General features: G+C 37.2%; 1 pseudogene; it reads right to left on the bottom strand.

The window, feature by feature from the left end:
* Positions 1-259: 259 nt before the first annotated feature.
* Positions 260-1281, bottom strand: LOC116566727 (annotated as a pseudogene).
* Between the last annotated feature and the right edge of the window lie 15295 nt (positions 1282-16576).

The raw sequence follows: 16576 nt of genomic DNA, 5'->3' as shown, positions 1-16576 counted from the left end.
AAATAAACTTTCTTTTTTATCTGGATTCCAGCAGCTTTATCATAACTTTTTACTTTACTTAGTACCTCTGAGACCTAAGGGACAGGGGAAAAAAAAAAGGGAAGAAAAAATACTGGGGAAGAAAACACAGCACTGTTTGGCACCTCCTTTGGCACACAGGCAACTCCCCCCTCCAGCTTTGGCTTCCTGGGGCCAGGTTCCAGATGTGTGTTGACATACTGCAGCTTCAGTCGCCCCTGTGTGCCAGAATGTTGTGGAGGCAAAGCACCTCCCCTGTCTACTCCTGCAGCACTTACTGGCCTCCATTATAGGCATAATCAGCCTTGTTGTGCATTATCAGCTTGTTGTCAACAAAGTAGAAGCTGTCAGAGCAGGTCTCGTAAGGATTTTCAAGCATCAGATGAATGACGTCCTCTGAAAGCTGGGGAAACTCATAGATATGTTCACAAGTGTTCCTACTGCTGGGGGTGCAGAAACCAAAATCAAAGTCAGAGTTTTTCAGCAAGTGTTCCCGGAACGAGTGCCGTTGGATCATCCAGAAATTTGACACAGGTTTGTCTCCCACTGTGCACTCCACCGTAGCCCCAGAGAAATGCCGGGGTGAACTGGTAACAAACGAAACGTCCTGCACCGATGCCCACGTCTCCACCTCCTTCCTCCTCATCCTCCTCCTGGTCTGAAATGCAAGGTTTGGCGATCTCAAAAAGCAGAAGATGCTAGTTTATTTTATTCTATGTTTTAAAAGTTAGAGGACATAACAAGTAAAAGAAGTTTTGGGCTAAAGTAGGCTGTTGTCTCCTTATGTATTAGCTCAATACTATTTTGGAGAGAAAGGATTTTTTCAGCATGTACTTCCTGAAGACACCTCAGTCTTTGGGCCATTTGATTTGCAATACATAGGGTGGAAGAATGTGATTTGGGGCTGACCATCAACTGGAAATTCGTGAAATGGCAGTGATTGGGTAATCGTGAGTTTATTTATTCAGTTGAAGTGGAACTCATTTCTGGAATGGATTTAACACGCTGTGTCTACTGTACAAACTGGGTGAGTCCTGTCTTAATATGTCCTGCCCCCCTGCTAGGCTTCCAGCGTATTCTTTTTTCCCCCTCTGTAAAGTTACTTTCTTCTGATGCCCAGTGTCACTATGATGTCAGTGAGGTTTGGGGGTGAGGACACTGTGTCCTGAAGTTCACAGGACAGACTTCTTGTTCCAGTGCATGAGCATTCCTGTGGCATAAGATGCTGCTGTACCTGGTGTAGGAGCCTAATCGTTGAACCATTGTGTTACTCACTTTCCATGTCATGGAACATCTCAGCCTCAAGAAGGATCTGGTGGAGGTGGATTTACCCCTTGTTTTAGAAAGGACTGTGTAAACTCATTGAAGTTGTGAAAATCTATTTTTTTTCCTATAAATCTATTTTTTATAGAATATAAGAAACATCAGTGACCTGATCTGTCATTCTTCCTTCTTCCTACTTCACCCAGGATCCATATTCCAGTTTTTATTGTCTTTGTGTCCAAAGTAAACTGGTGACTTATTTGTCTAAAATGTTATTTTGTCATAAGAGATAGTAATAAAAGAAAGATTTTCACAATTAAAAAAAAAAGTGTTCAGGTATCTGAACCCTACTTGTGCAGCTGACTGGGCAGGACCTGCCTGGGGATGTATATGGGAGGGAATGATTGGAAGGCACTGAGGGCCAGATGTGAGGGGAGCAGTGAACATGTGGCCAGCAGAGGAATCTTAGACTGCAAGCTGAGAAGAGCGGGGTTAACTGACAAGCTGGCAGTACCAGGAGAAAATATAAACATTGGCTGGGCATCAATGTTAGTTGTGATAGGGGTTGAAAAATGTAGGCTGAAGTGTACGCTGGGGTGAATCTTGAAGAAGCCATACAGAACTCCAGGCATGAATACTGTCAGCGAAAAGTGAATTTACTAGTTCTGTCCACAGATGTGTTTTGAGCATCTACTGTGTAATGTGCGCCATATTTGACGTTCTGAAGGAATATGCAGAGGTGAATGAAACATATCTCTTGTCCCTAAATTACTCATGATGGTCAAGGTATAGCACAGCACCTAATAGGCACTTAACCCCCTTATTTCTTGACTGCATTTTTTGTGTCTTAGTCACAGTGGAGTACTGGAACCAGCCGTGCAACCAGCCAGTGAGAGCTATTGGTTAGCATCTCTTCCCAATTCCGTGTTGGAGCATTAACCATGGTGCAAATATTTTCATCACAGAAATCTGCAACACTACAAATTAGGGGCTGTTTCTGCACTCCACCTCTCCACCCCACTTCTTAAATTTTTATTAACATACTGACACTGGATCAATTTAATCTCTCAGTTAAATTTAACAAATATTAATTGAGCACTTCATAAATGTAAAACTCTGTTCTTAGTGCTTATCATCTTGTTTTCAAAAGACATTTCCCCATTTGCAATAACTTGATACAATATGTACAATTGATATACAAGGGAAGACCTTCTAATTCTCTACTAGGGATTCAGCTCCTGATGAAGATATACTTACCTTAAAGAAGCTGAAAAATACTGACCTGGTGCTATCCTTTGACTGGCTATTCCGATAATGATGCAGGATGAATATTTGGGATTAGTCTAGGACATATGGATGACCCTTTTGTTATTTTTCCTGTGAGAAGTAAAAGCACTGTTTTTTTTTTCTTCCATCCTTGGTAAGCCTATAAAGTGTTCTCTCCATAAGAATATTCAGACTTGGTCTCGGGCCACCATTTCTGAGGTTAGATGTTCAGGGTCATTTTATATCTACAATTTTAGACACACTAATTTGCTAACATTGAGATTAGATTGGGAATCACCTCAGTGCTCTGTTAATTCCAATTACCTCAGAAACAGCCAGACTGGAGAGAGATAAGAGTCCCCTGATGACTGATTAAAATATGGTATCTTGAAAATTAAGTGTCTAGTTTTGAGTGTAGATATAGCACAAAGATTGGTTATCTGAATTGATTCAGACTGAATGCTAACATTGGGAAAATTCACTAGAAATAATATAACTGTTATACCCCCACAGTAGGAATAAAAAGAAAAGAGCTTCACACTTCTGGGGAGTGTTAAAATCAGTAGAATTGGGATTGAAATCTTTTATAATGAGCTTTTAAGTCTTAAAGTCTACGAATAAGAAGACAAAAGTCAAAATAGCAGAACTAAGGACAACGTAAAAATTGATATGATGGTATTCCTTTAGTCTAATTTTACCATTCGATTTTTGCTATTAAAGTAGTGTTACATACAACTCAAAATTTCCATAAGGGAGTAAAAGAGCTTTATGCAGTGGGGTCATTCAATTAATTTTGGCCAGTGTTTCTGTCTTCAGGTGCCTTCCAGAATTTAGATATTGACCTCTTTTTGAGGTATAAAATTGGAAAAGATTTTAAGAAATTAGGAAACGACTGGTTTAATAGAACTGGTAACACACTTCAAAGTAGGCTTTAAAAGATCCAAGTCCTACTTTGATTAATGAAAAATTAACATATGGATAATGTTGAGGAATGGAAATGAAGAGGTGGGAAAGAAATTTTTGGAATTTTTGTCATTTTTAAAAGCTAAATAAAAGATAAATGTAGGAATTATCTTAGATCCTCAAGGTTTTGTTGATATCAAATGCATTTATTTATTTTAAAAAATCATTTTTTATATTAAATTTTTTTACATGGTATATTTATTTTTTATTTTATTATTTTTTAAATTGTATTTGGGCTCTGGGGTACATGTGCACATCCTGCATCCTGTGGGATTGTTGCATAGGTACATACATGCCATGGTGGTTTGCTGTCTCCATCCCCCTGCCCCTCGTGGCCTGTGTCAGGTATTTCTCTGAGTGTTATCCCTCCCCATCCTCCCCACCCCAACACACTGTCCCTCCCCTCCCTTCCCCTCCAGCCCCCCCACCTAGACTTTTGAGTGTTGTTCCCTTCCCTGTGCCCAAGTGTTCTCATTGTTCATCATTCGACTATGAGAGAAAACATGTGGTGTTTGGTTTTCTGTTCTTGTGTCAGTTTGCTGAGAATGATGGTTTCTAGGTTCATCCATGTCTCTACAAAGGACATGTACTCATTGTTTTTTATGGCTGCATAGTATTCCATGGCATATATGTGCCACATTTTCCTTGTCCAGTCTATCATTGATGGGCATTTGGGTTGGTTCCAGGTCTTTGCTATCGTAAATAGTGCCGCAATGAACATATGTGTGCATGTGTCTTTATGATAGAACGATTTATAATCCTTCGGGTATATACTAAGCAATGGGATTGCTGGGTCAAATGGAATTTCTACTTCTAGATCCTTGAGGAATTGCCACACTGTCTTCCATAATGGTTGAACTAATTTACACTCCCACCAACAGTGTAAAAGTGTTCTCTTTCTCCACATCCTCTCCAGCATCTGTTGTCTCCAGATTTTTTAATGATCGCCATTCTAACTGGCATGAGATAGTATCTCAATGTGGTTTTGATTTGCATTTCTCTAATGACCAGTGATGATGAGCATTTTTCCATATGTTTGTTGGCCTCATATTTGTCTTCTTTTGAAAAGTGTCGGTTCATATCTTCACCTGCTTTTGGATGGGTTTGTTAGTTTTTTTCTTGTAAATCTGCTTTAGTTCTTTGTAGATGCTGGATATTATCTCTTTGTCTAATGGGTAGATTGCAAAAATTTTTTCCCATTCTGTTTGTTGCTGGTTCACTCTAATGATTGTTTCTTTTACCATGCAGAAGCTCTTAAGTTTAATTAATTCCCATTTGTCTATTTTGGCTTTTGTTGCCATTGCTTTTGGTGTTTTAATCACGAAGTCCTTGCCTGTGCCTATGTCCTGAATGGTTTTGTGTAGGTTTTCTTCTAGGATTTTTATGGTGTTAGTTCTTATGTTTAAATCTTTAATCCATCTGGAGTTAATTTTTGTATAAGGTGAAAGGAAGGGGTCCAGTTTCTGCTTTCTGCACATGGCTAGCCAGTTTTCCCACCATTTAATAAACAAGGAATCCTTTCCCCATTGCTTGTTTTTGTCAGGTTTGTCAAAGATCAGATGGTTGTAGATGTGTGGCATTGTTTCTGAGGCCTCTGTTCTGTTGCATTGGTCTATATCTCTGTTTTGGTACCAGTACCATGCTGTTTTGATTACTGTAGCCTTGTTAGTATAGTTTGAAGTCAGATAGTGTGATGCCTCCAGCTTTGTTCTTTTTGCTTAGTATTGTCTTGGCTATGTGGGCTCTCTTTTGGTTCCACATGAAGTTTAAAGTGGCTTTTTCCAGTTCTTTGAAGAAGGTCAATGGTAGCTTGATGGGGGTAGCATTGAAACTATAAATTACTTTGCGCAGTATGGCCATTTTCACAATATTGATTCTTCGTAACCATGAGCACGGAATGTTTTTCCATCTGTTTGTGTCCTCTGTTATTTCCTTGATCAGTGGTTTGTAGTTCTTCTTGAAGAGATCTTTTACCTCCTTTGTTAGTTGTATTTCTGGGTATTTTATTCTCTTTGTAGCAATTGTAAATGGGAGTTTGCTCATGATTTGGCTCTCTGTTTGTCTGTTATTGGTGTATAGGAATGCTTGTGATTTCTGCACATTGATTTTGTATCCTGAGACTTTGCTGAAGTTGCTTATCAGCTTAAGGAGGTTTTGGGCTGAGACAATGGGGTCTTCTAAATATACGATCATGTCATCTGCAAATAAGGACAATTTGACTTCTTTTCCTAATTGAATGCCCTCTATTTCTTTTTCTTGCCTAATTGCTCTGGCTAGAACTTCCAATACTATATAGAATAGGAGTAGTGAGAGAGGGCATCTTTGTCTAGTGCCAGTTTTTAAAGGGAATGCTTTTCTAGTTTTTGCCCGTTTAATATGATATTGGCTGTGGGTTTATCATGAATAGCTTTCACTATTTTGAGATTTATTCCATCAATACCTAGTTTATTGAGAGTTTTTAGCATAAAGCGCTGTTGAATTTTGTCGAAGGCCTTCTCTGCATATATTGAGATAATCATGTGGTTTTTGTCTTTGGTTCTGTTTATGTGGTGGATTATGTTTATAGATTTGCATATGTTGAACCAGCCTTGCATCCCCAGGATGAAGCCTACTTGATGGTGGTGCAAAGGTTTTTGATGTGCTGTTGCATTCAGTTTGCCAGTATTTATTGAAGATTTTTGCCTCAATGTGTTATCATGGATATTGGCCTGTAGTTTTCTTTTTCATTTGTGTCTCTGCCAGGTTTTGGTCTCAGGATGATATTGGTCTCATAGAAAGAGTTAGGGAGGATTCCCTCTTTTTGTATTGTTTAGAATAGTTTCAGAAGGAATGGTAGCAGCTCCTCTTTGTATGTCTGGTAGAATTCGACAGTGAATCCATCTGGACCTGGATTTCTTTTGGTTGGTAGGCTGTTAATTGCTGCCCCAACTTCAGGTCTTGTTATTGGTCTATTCAGGGTTTCAATTTCTTCCTGACTTAGTCTTGGGAGTGTGCAAGTGTCCAGGAATGTATCCATTTCTTCCAGATTTACTGGTTTATGTGCATAGAGCTGTGCATTGTAGTAATCTCTGATGGTAGTTTGTATTTCCGAGGAATTGGTGGTGATCTCCCTTTATCATTTTTTATTTCATCTATTTGATTCTTCTCTCTTTTCTTTTTTATTAGTCTAGCTAGTGGTCTATTTTGTTGATCTTTTCAAAAAAGCAGCTCCTGGATTTATTGATTTTTTGAAGGGTTCCTTGTGTCTCTATCTCCTTCAGTTGTGCTCTGATCTTAGTTATTTTTCTTCTTCTGCTAGCTTTCGAGTTTTTTTTTTTTTTTTTTTTTTTTTTTTTAATCTTACTCCTCCAGCTCTTTCAATTTGGATGATAGGATGTCGATTTTAGATCTTTCCTTGTTTGTCACGTGGGCATTTATTGCTATAAATTTCCCTCTAGACACTGCTTTAAATGTGTCCCATAAGTCTGGTACATTGTGTCTTCATTCTCGTTGGTTTTGAAGAACATTTTTATTTCTGCCTTCATTTCATTGTTTATCCGTTTGTCATTCAGGAGCAAGTTGTTCAGTTTGCATGTGATTGTGTAGTTTTTGAGTGCTTTTATTAATCCTGAGTTCTAATTTGATTGCACTGTGGTCTGAGAGACTGTTTGTTATGATTTCCATTCTTTTGCATTTGCGAAGGAGTGATTTACTTCTAATTATGTGGCCAGTTTTGGAGTAAGTGCAATGTGGTGCTGAGAAGAATGTGTATTCTGTGGATTTGGAGTGGAGTGTCCTGTAAATTTCTATTAGGTCTGCTTGGTCCAAATCTGCGTTCAAGTCCTGGATATCCTTGTTGATTTTCTGTCTCATTGACCTGTCCAATATTGTCAGTGGAGTGTTAAAGTCTCCCACTGTTATTTTGTGGGAGTCTAAGTCTCTTTGTAGGTCTTTAAGAACTTGCTTTATGTATCCAGGTGCTCCTGCACTGGGTGCATATGTATTTAGGATAGTTAGCTCTTCTTGTTGCATTGATCCTTTTACCATTATGGGATGCCCTTCTTTGTCTCATTTGATCTTTGTTGGTTTAAAGTCTGTTTTATCAGAGACTAGGATTGCTACCCTGGCTTTTTTTTTACTCTCCATTTGCTTGGTAAATCTTCTTGCCTCCCTTTATTTTGAGTCTATGTGAGTTTTTGTATGTGAGATGGGTGTCCTGAATACAGCACAATGGCGGGCCTTGACTTTTTATCCAGTTCCAGTCTGTGTCTTTTGATTGGGGTGTTTAGGCCATTTATACTCAATGTTAATATTGTTATGTTTGAATTTATCCTGCAATTTTGTTACTGGCTGGTTGTTTTGTCCGTTAGTTATATGGTTTCTTCATCGCATCGTTGTTCTTTACCATTTGGCACATTTTTGCAGTGGCTGGTAATGGTTGTTCCTTCCCCTGTTTAGTACTTCCTTCAAGAGCTCTTGTAAGGCAGGTCTTGTAGTGACGAAATCTCTCAGCAATTGCTTGTCCGTAAAGGATTTTATTTCTCCTTCACTTATGAAGCTTAGTTTGGCTAGATATGAAATTCTGGGTTGAAAGTTCTTTTCTTTAAGGATGTTGAATATTGGCTTCCACTCCCTTTTAGCTTGCAGGGTTTCTGCTGAGAGATCCTCTGTGAGTCTGATGGTCTTTCGTTTGTGGGTGACTCGACCTTTCTCTCTGGCTGCCCTTAGGATTTTTTCCTTGATTTCAACCCTGGTGAATCTGACAACTATGTGCCTTGGGGCTGCTCTTCTTGAGGAGTCTCTTTGTGGTGTTCTCTGTATTTCCTGGATTTGAATGTTGGCCTGCCTTGTTAGGTTGGGGAAGTTCTCTTGGATAATATCTTGAAGAGTTTTCCAACTTGGATTCATTTTCCCTGTGACATTCAGGTATGCCAGTCAAGTGTAGATTAGGTCTTTTCACATAATCCTGTAGTTCTCAGAGGCTCTGTTCATTTTTTTTCACTCTTTTTTCTCTAATCTTGCCTTCTCATTTTACTTCATTGATTTGATCTTCTATCTCTGATATCCTTTCTTTTGCTTGATTGATTTGGTTGTTGAAACTTGTGTATGACTCAAGAAGTTCTCGTGCTGTGTTTTTCAGCTCCATCAAGCCATTTATGTTCTTCCCTAAGCTGGTTATTCTAGTTAGCATTTCGTCTAACCTTTTCTCAAGGTTCTTAGTTTCTTTGCATTGGGTTAGAACATGGTCTTTTAACTCAGAGAAGTTTGTTATTACCTGCCTTCTGAAGCCTGCCTCTGTCAATTCATCAGATAATTCCCTTTTTTTGTTCCCATGATGGTGAGGAGTTGTGATCCCTGGGAGAAGAGGTGTTCTGTTCTTTGATGGTTTCATCCTTTTTGCACTTTTTTTTTTTTTGCCATCTTCGTGGATTTATTTCCCTTTAAAGTTGATGATTTCAGGAGGAGTCTCTGACTGGTGGTCATTTTTTCTGTTGAGGTTGGAGCTGTATCTTTTTTGGCCTGTAGAGGGCGTTGCTGGGCTCTCTAGGATTCAGTCAGGTTGCTGGGTGGGTGGTCCCTCCCTGGAGTGTTTGCAGCTGAGATTGGCCCCGCCTTCCCAATGGCGTCTCTCCTTCCCCAGCTGGACCTTCCTGGTTGGGATGAAGCTGGTGTATTTGCTGCCAAGCTCTCTAGTGAGGGCTTCAGTTTGAGTTCTGCGGAGGGTGGGCCTACCAGGCCTTATGGTCTGTTTCCCCGCTTTCAGCTCGGTCTCCCTCTGTGGGAGGGTCCATCCCGCTGGCGTTAGTGCAAACTCCCGCTCGGGTCCCTGCGATGAGCTGGAGGTAGCCAGAGGTAGCCGCTTCTCAGATTTGCATGACTACCCATGGCGCCCCACTGTCTGGCAGGGCTCTCGTGGACCATGGGCTGCAGGAGGGATGAGGTAAGCACAGAATTCGATTTGAAGCACCGAGTGGGTTAAGTCCCCCGACCCTCCTTCGAGGCGGCTACAGGTTTCAGGTGGGGACGCGCCCTCCACTGTCTCGAGTTGCCACCCTGGGCGTCTCTTGCCCTGCAGCTCCTTCCCTGGGCCTATTTTCAGAGCCCTATCTGTCCCACAGAAACGAACCCGGCACCTTGTTTGGAATTGTGAAGTCCTCTAGACCTCTGCGTCTCATTCGCTGGGAGCTGCATTCAGGTGCTGGCTTATCTTGGTCATCTTGGCACCTACCCCTCCACCCCCATGTTTTAAATTTAGAAAGGTAAAAAGAAGAAAATAAAAATAAGCAAATCTTTATTCTTAGAAAAACTCTGAATTAAAAAAATAAAGTTGTTTATATGTGTGTGTGGGTATACACAGAGGAATTTAAACAAACTTTATTTTTTAAATATACAGAGTTTTGCTTGATATGTATGTAAGTATGTATGTATGTATATATGTATGTATTAGGAAATTCAAACAAGTTTTTGTGGTTCCTGTAAAATGGAAGACTACGATAATGCAGAATTGTTGATCTGACTCATAAGAAAGAAATTAAATCCTTGGTCACCAGAAATAGATAGGGGTTTATGAAAACCAGAACTCTAAGAATGTGTTCTGATGCTGTGCCATGAGCTGTACCATTTTATGTTTCCAACATGAGTATGAATGGTCCAGGGTCTCTACTGCCACACCATGATCTGGTGCTTAGTCACTTGTAGAGGTGTGTAGTGACATCTCATTGTAACTCTAACTTGCATTTTTCTAATAATGGCTAAAGATGTTGAAAATCTTTTCATGTGCTTATTTGTTAGCTCTATATTCTCTTCAGTGAAATGTCTGTTCAGGTCTTTAGTTCATTTTCTAGTTGAGCTGTTTATTGTTTACTGTTCATAATCCATTTTGAATTAGATTTTGTCTAAGATATAAGTTTAGGTGGCGATAGTTCATTTTTTTTTTTTTTTTGCAATGAATGCTAAAAAGCTCCAACACCGTTTGTTGCATTAATTTTAAACCTTTGTTAAAAAATCAGTTGGGCATATTTGTGTGAGTCTATTTCTGGGTTCCTTAATTCTCATCTCATCGATCTATGTCTAAAATTCCAATACCATACCATCTTAAGCACTGTAGCTATATAGGAAGACTTAACAGCATGTAGGGTGATTCCTTCTACTTCATTCTTCTTTTGGAAAATTGTTTTTAGCTATTCTAGGCCATTTGCCTTTCCACATAAAATTTAAAATAAACTTGTCTAATATACAAAAGCTCTGCTACGATTTTGATAGAAATTGAAGTTATAGATCAATTTGGAGAAAATTGATATGTTTGTGGAGTCTTCTAATCAATGAACACACAATGTCTCTTTGTTTATTTAGGTCTTCTTTGATTACTTTCATCATTATTTTGTGATTTTCAGCATGCAGATTCTGTACTTCAAAAAAACAAAAAGATTTATATCTAAATATTTCCTGTCATTTGTAATAGTTAAAAATGGTAATGTGTTTTAAATTTTGGTTTCTGCATTATCATTGTCAATATCATTGTCAAGAACCCAAGTGATTTTTATGTGTTCATTTTGCATTCTGGAACTTTGCTAAACTATTTAGTACTGAGGTTTTATTTATTTGTTTACTGGTGGATTGCTTGAGATTTTCTGTGTAGGCAGTCATATCATCTGCAAATAGAAAGGGCTTTTTATTTCATCCTTTTCAATCTATATGCTTTTTGTTTTCTTTCTTTTCATTTTTTCCCCTTGCGTGCTGGCTAAAAATTTCAGTAATATGTTGAGTAAGAGCAGTGAGAGTAGACATCCTTTATCTGTTTCTAATCTCAGAAAACATTCACTGTTTCACCATTAAGTATGATGTTAGCTGTAGGTTTTGTTTTTTTTTTTAATTTTTATCAAGGTGTGGAAATTCCTCTCTACTTCTGGTTTGCTGAGAGTTTTTGTCGTCAATAGGTATTAGATTTTGCCAAATGCTCTTTCTGCATTCATTGATAGACCATTTTTTAAAAAAGTTTTATCCTGTTGATCTGGTATATTAAATTGATTTTCAAATGATGAACCTGCTTTGCATACCTGGAAATGTAACTTGGTCATAGAGCATAATTCTTTTTACACATTTATGGATTTTATTTGTGAACATTTTCATTTTGTTATTTATTACTACATAATATTTATACACATTTATCTTTTACATGTGATATTCTGATATAGATCGTTACATATCATATGCATGTTTGCATATCAACATGCAAACAATGTGTAGTGATCAAGTCAGGGTATTTAGTATATCCATCTCCTTGAATATTTATCATTTAATTGTGTGGGGAACATTTTAAACGTTCTCTTCTAGCTATTTTTAAATATATAATATATTTTTGTTAACTGTAGTCACTCTACCATGCTGTCAAACACTGGAACTTTTTCCTTCAAACATTATTTTCAGCTTCACTTTTTTTTTTTTTTTATCTCGATTTCTTTTCTCCTTATTGGAATCCAAAAATAAAAACATTAGATTTTGGGCTCTTATCCCATAGGTCCCCAAGACTCTGGGCTTTTATTTGTTTATTTGCAGTTAATTTTTTCTCTGTTGTTCAAATGAGCAATTTCTATTGATTTGGCTTCAGTTTCCTTGGTTCTTTCCTTTGTTTTCTTCAATCTGGTATATTTTAACCTTTTGAAAACTTAGTATTTTTAATTGTGGTTAGATACACTTAAAATTTACGTCTTAACCATTTTTAAGTGTACAGTCAGTAGTGTTAAGTATATTCAAATTGCTTTGCAAGCAAACTTTTTCATCTTGTAAAGTTGAAATTCTATACTATTAAACAACCACTTTTTGTTTCTCCATTATGGGATGAATTGAGTCACTCCAAAATTTATATGTTGAAGTTCTAACCCCGGTATTTTAAAATGTGACTGTCGTTGGAGATAGGGTCTCTAAAGAGATAATTATGTTAAAATGAGGCTGTTACAGTGGGCATTAATTCAATCTGACTGGTGTCTTTATAAAAGGAGGTAAATTGAACACAAAAAGAGACACTGGAGATGCATGCATACACACAGAAAAGACCATATGAGGACACAGTAAGAAGGTAGTCATCTGAAAGTCAAGAAAAGAGGCTTCAGCAGAAGGCAAACCTGCCACCTTGTTCTTTGACTTCTAGCCTCCAGAACTGTGAGAAAATAAATTCTGATGTTTAAGCAAGTCAGTTTTTGGTATTTTGTTATGGCAGTTACAGTAAACTGATACATTGCTTCCTCTAGCACCTGGAAACCAACCATTCAACTTTCTGTTTCTATGAATTTGACTATTCTAGATACTTCATATGAATGCAATCATATAGTTTTTGTCTTATTGTGACTAGCTTATTTAACTTAATAGATTCTCTCGAGGTTCATCTGTGTTATTGCATGTGGTCAGAACTTCCTTCAAAAGGCTGAATTATAGTCTATTGTATATATACCATATTTTGTTTATTCATTCATTTGTTGATGGACATTTGATCCACTTATACATCCTGCCCCCACATGCATAGCCTTCCTCATTAGTATCCTACACGATAACACATTTGTTACAATCAATGAACCTGTGTTGATGCATCATTATCACCACAAGTCCATAATTTACATTGGATTTACATTTGGTGTTGTACCTTCTATGGGTTTTGACATATGTATCATAATATATATCTATCATTGTAGTATCATACAGAGTAGTATCTCTGCCCTAGAAATCCTCTGTACTCTTCAACACATCTCTCCTTCTCCCTTAGTCCCTGGCATCCACTGATCTTTTTATATCTCCATAGCTTTGCCTTTTTCAGAATGTCAAATAGTTGGAATTATACAGTATGTATCCTTCTCAGATTGGCTTTGTTCACTTGGTAATACACATTTAAGGTTTCTCCATGTCTTTTCATGGGTGATAGTTCATTTCTTTCTAGTGCAAAAACAATTTCATTGTCTATGTATATCACAGTGTTGTATCCATTCTTCTACTAAGAAATATCTTGGTTGCTTCAAAGTTTGGGCAATTATGAATAAAGCTGTTGTAAACACTGGTGTGCACATTTTTGTGTGAACACAAGTTATCAACTCCCTTATGTAAATACTAAGGAGTATGATTGCTGGATCATATGATGAGTATCTTTAGTTTTGTAAGAAGCTGCTGAACTGTCTTCAAAGTAGCTGTACTGTTTGCATTTTTACCAGCAATGGATGAGAATTCCTGTTACTGAACATTCTCACCAGCATTTGTTGGTACTGATATTTCAGATTATAGTCATTTTGATAGGTGTATAGTAGTGTCTCATTGTTGTTTTAATTTGCAATTCCCTAATATTGATGAGGTTGAGCGTATTTTTATATGCTTATTTGCCACCCGTATGTCTTTTTTGGTGAGGTGTCTGTTCAGATGTTTTGTCCCCCACCTTTTTTTTGAGACAGGATCTTACTCTGTCACCCAGGCAGACAGATGATCGCTCAAGCAATCCATGTGCAATTCCCCATTTCTAAATCATGTTGTTTTATTTTCTTATTGGTGAGTTTTAAATGTCCTTTGTATATTTTGGGTAATAGCTCTATATTAGGTAAAGGATATTTTTGCAAATATTTTCTTCCAGTCTGTGGCTTGTCATCTCATTCTGTTAATAATGTCTTTTGTAGAGCAGATATTTTCAATTTTAATGAAGTCTAGCTTATCAATTGTTTTGTTCATGGATTGTGCCTTTGGTGTTGTATCTGAAAAGTCATTGCCATATTCTAGAACATCTAGATTTTCTTTTATGTTATCTTCTAGTAGTTGAGTTTTAAAGTTTTGTGTTTTACATTTAGATGTATAGTCAATTTTGAGTTTTTTTGTTTGAAGGATGTAAGCTCTGTGTCTAGATTCATTGAATATTTAGTTATTGCAGTATCATAGTATCATTTGGTAAAAAGATTTTTTTTTTTTTTTGAGATGAAGTCTTGCTCTGTCACCCAGGCTAGAGTGCAGTGGCAGTGGGGTGATCTGGGCTCACCGCAGCCTCTGCCTCCCAGGTTCAAACAATTCTCCTGCTTCAGCTTCCTGAGTAGCTGGGACTACAGGATGTGCCACCATGCCCAGCTAATTTTCATATTTGTAGAAGAGATGAGGTTTCACCATGTTGCCCAGGCTGGTCTCAAACTCTTGGCTTCAGGTGATCTACCTGCCTTGGCTTCCCAAAGTACCCAGATTACAGGTGTAAGCCACCTTGCCTGGCCTAAAAATATGATCTTTTCTCCATTGTACTGCTTGTGCTTTTTTGTCAAGATCAGTTGAATACATATGGGTCTGTTTTTGGGGTCTCTATTTGGTTTCATTGTTCTATTTATTTTTGTACTAATATTGTCTTGATTACTGTAGCTTTATAGTGAATTTTGAAGTTTGGTAGTGTCAGTCTTCTGACTTTGCTCTTCTTCAATATAGTGTTAGGTATTCTGAGTCTTTTGTCTACCTATATAGAATTTTACATCAGCTTGTTAATATCTATGAGGTAACTGTTGGGATTTTGACTGGGGTTGCATTGACACTGTAATTAAAGTTGGGAAAAACTGATATCTTGACACTATGGAGTCATTTTATCCATAAATACAAAATATATCTCCATTTGTTTTGTTTTTAAATATATTTATTAGACTTTTGAAGTTTTCTTTATATAGATCTTATATATATTTTTTAGGTTTATGTAAATGGCATTGTGTTTTAAATTTTAAATTCCACTTGCTCATTGTTGGTATATAGGAAAATGATCAGCTTTTGCACATCAACCTTGTATCCTGCAACCTGGCTATCATTGTGTATTAGTTCAGATTTGTGTGTGTGTGAATTCTTTTGAGTTTTCTACATAGACAATTATGCCATCTGCAAACAAAGAGAGTTTTGTTTTTTCTTCCTATTCAGCATATCTTTTGTTTTCTTTTCTTGTCTTATTGCATTGGCTAGGACTTCCATTACAATGTTGAAAATCAGTGGTGAGAAGGGACATTCTTGCCTTGTTCCTGATCATAGTGGGAAGACTTAAGTTTCTCAATATTTCATGTGTAGTTAGATGTAGGGTTTTATAAAATTTTTTAAGATAATTTTTGTCCAGTTGAGAAAGTTCCTCTGTCTTCCTAGTTTGTTGAGAGATTTTATCATGAATGGGTGTTAAGTTTGTCAAATGCTTTTTCCTGTGTCTATTGATATGGTTGAGTGAGTTTTCTTCTTAGCTTGTTAATTTTATGGGTTGCATTAATTGATTTTGGACATTGAACCGCTATTACATATCTGGAATAAATCCCACTTCGTCATGTTGTATAATTCTTTTTATACGTGGTAGAATTAAGTTCACTAATTTATTTTCAGGATTTTTGCATCTATGTTCATGAGTCATTTTAGTCTGTAGTTTTTTGTTTTTTTTTTTCCCTTGTAATATCTGTCTGGCTTTGGTATAAGGCTAATGCTGGTCTCATAGAATGGGTTAGAAAGTATTCCCTCTGCTTTTATCTTCTGGATGAGATTGTAGAAAATTGGTATAATTTCTTCCTTAAATGTTAGAGTTCACCAGTGAACCTATCTAGGTCTGTTTTTTTTCTGTTTTGGAAGGTTATTATTTACTGATTCAATTTCTTTACTAGATACTGGCCTATTTAAATTGTTTATTTTTTCTTGTGTGAGTTTTGGCAGATAGCGTCTTTTAATAAATTGGTCCATTTCATATGGGTTATAAAATTTGTGAGCATAGAGTTGTTCATAATATTTCTCTATTATCCATTTAATGTCCATGGGATCTGTAGTGATGTCCCTCTTTCATTTTTGATATTGGCAATTTGTGCCATCTTTCTTTGTAATCTTAATTAACCTGGCTAGAGGCATATTGATTTTATTGAACATTTCAAAGAATTGTCTTTTGTTTATTTTTGGTATTGATTTTCTGTTTTCAAGTTCACTGAGTTCATGTCCTGTTCTGACAATGACAATATTGAAGATCCAGTCAACAAAATAGATGACAGTTTGTTCCTGTTCTTGACCTTGAGATCAGATCTGTCTCCTTTAGATACACAGGTTTACATAAAGTATGGCCCCAGGTAGTTTTTAGGTACAG

Source organism: Sapajus apella, unplaced genomic scaffold, assembly GCF_009761245.1.
Source record: "Sapajus apella isolate SASKATOON/1434 unplaced genomic scaffold, GSC_monkey_1.0 scaffold44, whole genome shotgun sequence".
NCBI lineage: Eukaryota > Metazoa > Chordata > Mammalia > Primates > Cebidae > Sapajus > Sapajus apella.
Note: the sequence above shows the minus strand (reverse complement) of the source record. Positions and strands in the feature narration are given on the sequence as shown.